The sequence below is a fragment of the Schistocerca piceifrons genome, unplaced genomic scaffold, assembly GCF_021461385.2.
Source record: "Schistocerca piceifrons isolate TAMUIC-IGC-003096 unplaced genomic scaffold, iqSchPice1.1 HiC_scaffold_939, whole genome shotgun sequence".
NCBI lineage: Eukaryota > Metazoa > Arthropoda > Insecta > Orthoptera > Acrididae > Schistocerca > Schistocerca piceifrons.
Genome location: NW_025729211.1, coordinates 367,501 through 372,500, shown reverse-complemented (window position 1 = coordinate 372,500; position 5,000 = coordinate 367,501). Strand labels below are relative to the sequence as shown.

Below are 5,000 nucleotides of genomic sequence, written 5' to 3'. Positions count from 1 at the left end.
TCTTGCGACGATCCAAGAATTTCACCTCTAACGTCGCAATACGAATGCCCCCGCCTGTCCCTATTAATCATTACCTCGGGTTCCGAAAACCAACAAAATAGAACCGAGGTCCTATTCCATTATTCCATGCACACAGTATTCAGGCGGGCTTGCCTGCTTTAAGCACTCTAATTTGTTCAAAGTAAACGTGCCGGCCCACCGAGACACTCAATAAAGAGCACCCTGGTAGGATTTCAACGGGGTCCGCCTCGGGACGCACGAGCACGCACGGGGCGGTCGCACGCCTTCGGCTCGCCCCACCGGCAGGACGTCCCACGATACATGCCAGTTAAACACCGACGGGCGGTGAACCAACAGCGTGGGACACAAATCCAACTACGAGCTTTTTAACCGCAACAACTTTAATATACGCTATTGGAGCTGGAATTACCGCGGCTGCTGGCACCAGACTTGCCCTCCAATAGATACTCGTTAAAGGATTTAAAGTGTACTCATTCCGATTACGGGGCCTCGGATGAGTCCCGTATCGTTATTTTTCGTCACTACCTCCCCGTGCCGGGAGTGGGTAATTTGCGCGCCTGCTGCCTTCCTTGGATGTGGTAGCCGTTTCTCAGGCTCCCTCTCCGGAATCGAACCCTGATTCCCCGTTACCCGTTACAACCATGGTAGGCGCAGAACCTACCATCGACAGTTGATAAGGCAGACATTTGAAAGATGCGTCGCCGGTACGAGGACCGTGCGATCAGCCCAAAGTTATTCAGAGTCACCAAGGCAAACGGACCGGACGAGCCGACCGATTGGTCTTGATCTAATAAAAGCGTCCCTTCCATCTCTGGTCGGGACTCTGTTTGCATGTATTAGCTCTAGAATTACCACAGTTATCCAAGTAACGTGGGTACGATCTAAGGAACCATAACTGATTTAATGAGCCATTCGCGGTTTCACCTTAATGCGGCTTGTACTGAGACATGCATGGCTTAATCTTTGAGACAAGCATATGACTACTGGCAGGATCAACCAGGGAGCTGCGTCAACTAGAGCTGAGCAGCCGGCCGCCCGGGAGTGTGTCCCGGGGGCCCGCGCGAACACGCAAGCGTCCGCTCAATCATTCTGCAAACAGGAGGAGGCTGAGCTCCCCTGCACAATACACCTCGAAACCCTCTCAGGTCCCGGCGGCGCGCAGCGCCGTCCCAAGTACTTGGTCGGGTTCGAGAGAGGCGCAATCGCCCGGAGTTAGGCGAGTAGACGCTTTCGGTGCGACCACCCGTGCTCCCAACTGAGCTTGCCGCTGCCGACAGAGGCCCGGGAGCGTGCTGTCGTGGCATTGCCGGCGGGAGACAACACGCGCCACCTACGGTGACCGGCAGCTCCAACGCCAGCGCCACAGAAGGACAAAAGCCCCACTTGGGTGCCGAAGCGAACTCTCCCAGCACAGCGCACGCGCCAACACATCCGCACAGCTGCGATACAAACCACCAGCGAGAACCGCTGGGGCGACCGAGCAGCAGACGGCGTCGCGGCGCCGAGCGCCGGGCGGCAGCGCATCCTCAACGCACACAGTCCTCAATCGGACCAGCACACTGAAGATGTCCACCGCGCTTCGCACCGGGCCCGCGAGGACCTACTTTGGCCGCACGGCGCCGCGCGCAGGGTGCGCCGGCGCGCAGCTGCGACGCCTGCCGCGTCCGTCGGCCGGCGCGCCTGCCACTGGCCGCCCCCACCAGCCGGCTGTAGCGCGTGCGCCCACGCACCGCGCGGCCAGCACGCCGGGAGGCGCCCCCTCACCGGCCGGGGACGGTCCCACCCAGCCACCGCCGCGTATCGCTTCACACCCAGATGCCGTTCAGTTTCGTCGGCATGGTGGGTATCGCTGGAACAACCGGTTAGTACCTCAACCTATCGTCGCCATCACCGATTCACCCCTAGCGAGAACAACCGCACCACAACAGGTTACCATTTGTTCATTTGCGTAACTTCACCAGAAAACGCAGGCGTCCATCGCCATTTGCAACTTCCACGATTATTGCATGCCTGTGTCAGGTGTCACGCCACACTACGTCTGCCCACATACACGCAACAAAATGTGCACGCCTAGACAATACGTGGAAGGTGGCCCCCGTACGTATGCGATGTCCATTGCTCGAACGACTGTCAACCGGCCTCTGTAGCATGTCGCAGATATGGAACGCGGTGCACCATGCCATCACGGTGTGTGAGGAGAGACGACTAGGTCCGAATACATCAACAGACAGCTCATGCTGATCGCCATCCACGGCGTCCGTTCCTCCCACACGTCTCTATGGCGTACCACACTGCAATCCAGCTCTCATAGGGAGACGACACGTAGCTGCGTGCACAATATTTGCACTGTATGGTCCGCCGTTTTTGGGCGCAGTCGTTGTACGGTCACACATGTGCCACGATGTATCATTCAGTACATAAGGACGAATGTGCAGTACAGATTGTGGTTTACGCGTACGACATTAGCGGACAGTTGACACAGGCCGCACCACAACGTAGCCTGAGTACGTCGCATGCGGAGGGCATTGAACATGCAAAGTTCTCACCAACCAGCTTGCGAAGGCAGGGGGCAAGGTGGGGACGTGGGGAGGGGCGGCATGTACGTCCTGCTGCCATCCACATTACAGTGTACAGCAGGAGCATGTGGAAAGTGAGCAAGACTTGCAAGGTGTTTAACATGAAGCGATACACAGGGGAGCGGGGAGTGCGAGTAGCGAACTATATTGCGAGGGTTGCGGGTGGGCAACACTACACTAATTGAACGAGTCGTATAACAATTACAGAGCAGGTTTAGGCGACAACGTGGGTTACGTTAGGCGACAACGTGGGTTAGGTTAAGGCACGACGTGGGTTAGGTTAAGGCACGACGTGGGTTAGGTTAAGGCACGACATGGGTTAGGTTAAGGCACAACATGGGTTAGGTTAAGGCACAACATGGGTTAGGTTAAGGCACAACATGGGTTAGGTTAAGGCACAACATGGGTTAGGTTAAGGCACAACATGGGTTAGGTTAAGGCACAACATGGGTTAGGTTAAGGCACAACATGGGTTAGGTTAAGGCACAACATGGGTTAGGTTAAGGCACAACATGGGTTAGGTTAAGGCACAACATGGGTTAGGTTAAGGCACAACATGGGTTAGGTTAAGGCACAACATGGGTTAGGTTAAGGCACAACATGGGTTAGGTTAAGGCACAACATAGGTTAGGTTAAGGCACAACATGGGTTAGGTTAAGGCACAACATGGGTTAGGTTAAGGCACAACATGGGTTAGGTTAAGGCACAACATGGGTTAGGTTAAGGCACAACATGGGTTAGGTTAAGGCACAACATGGGTTAGGTTAAGGCACAACATGGGTTAGGTTAAGGCACAACATGGGTTAGGTTAAGGCACAACATGGGTTAGGTTAAGGCACAACATGGGTTAGGTTAAGGCACAACATGGGTTAGGTTAAGGCACAACATGGGTTAGGTTAAGGCACAACATGGGTTAGGTTAAGGCACAACATGGGTTAGGTTAAGGCACAACATGGGTTAGGTTAAGGCACAACATGGGTTAGGTTAAGGCACAACATGGGTTAGGTTAAGGCACAACATGGGTTAGGTTAAGGCACAACATGGGTTAGGTTAAGGCACAACATGGGTTAGGTTAAGGCACAACATGGGTTAGGTTAAGGCACAACATGGGTTAGGTTAAGGCACAACATGGGTTAGGTTAAGGCACAACATGGGTTAGGTTAAGGCACAACATGGGTTAGGTTAAGGCACAACATGGGTTAGGTTAAGGCACAACATGGGTTAGGTTAAGGCACAACATGGGTTAGGTTAAGGCACAACATGGGTTAGGTTAAGGCACAACATGGGTTAGGTTAAGGCACAACATAGGTTAGGTTAAGGCACAACATAGGTTAGGTTAAGGCACAACATAGGTTAGGTTAAGGCACAACATAGGTTAGGTTAAGGCACAACATAGGTTAGGTTAAGGCACAACATAGGTTAGGTTAAGGCACAACATAGGTTAGGTTAAGGCACAACATAGGTTAGGTTAAGGCACAACATAGGTTAGGTTAAGGTACAACATAGGTTAGGTTAAGGTACAACATAGGTTAGGTTAAGGTACAACATAGGTTAGGTTAAGGTACAACATAGGTTAGGTTAAGGTACAACATAGGTTAGGTTAAGGTACAACATAGGTTAGGTTAGGTTAGGTTACACGTTGTTGTAAGGAAAGGTGTAGGGGGGGGCGGGGGCGGCAGGTTCGTTGATAGTGATTATAGTAAGTGAATGCTTGTGACATGATCAGATTTGTCACGTCAGGATGCACCTTTGGCTTATTAGAGGCGGCGCTCCAATTCTATGCTTGTGTCAGACCTGTGTCTTTGACTCATGTCATTGTTTGTGCGCTGTGACAGGAGGTACTATTGTGATGTTGGGTGCACCGTTGTATAGGACATGTGTGGGTGTTGGTGCCTGATCTGCGCAATGGTGGATGTCGAAAGGGTGGGATATTGTATTTTCCGCATGGACCTCTTGGTCTGGTTGTGATAGTGTGGATTGTGTAATGTGGCGGAGAGGATGCACTGGATGTTGTTCCATGCTGGTGCTTACATATTGTATGTGCGCCCGTTAGAAGCAGAGAGTGGTGCGTGATCAGAGTGGCTGGCTGACGTGTGGTTCCCATTGTGGGCAGACTCTTTCAGCATGTATACGGACAGTTGTATATATATTCTGTAGTTTGATGGCTCTGCATTGATTACTAATCAGCGCCGTGTGTACGGGTAATCTGGTTCCAGTCCAAAATGTTCCATCTGTGTACATTAGTGACAAAGACTCCCCTCATGCAGTGGGGCTCGGTCTGTTATAACTCTTCCGCGTAATATATTTGCCCCACGTTTTTGCGACTGCGAGTGCGAGTGCAACGCGCATGGGGACCGACATGCTGATGGCTCGGTATCGGACGCCGTACAGTGAGCAACGCGA

General features: G+C 52.6%; 1 non-coding gene across 1 annotated transcript in view; it reads right to left on the bottom strand.

Moving 5' to 3' along the window:
- LOC124772357 overlaps nt 1-1,024 on the bottom strand; it is a 1,909-nt gene extending 885 nt beyond the window's left edge. The window contains exon 1 of the ribosomal RNA XR_007013978.1: nt 1-1,024. This exon is cut by the window's left edge and continues 885 nt beyond it. This is a non-coding gene — a ribosomal RNA (small subunit ribosomal RNA).
- Between the last annotated feature and the right edge of the window lie 3,976 nt (nt 1,025-5,000).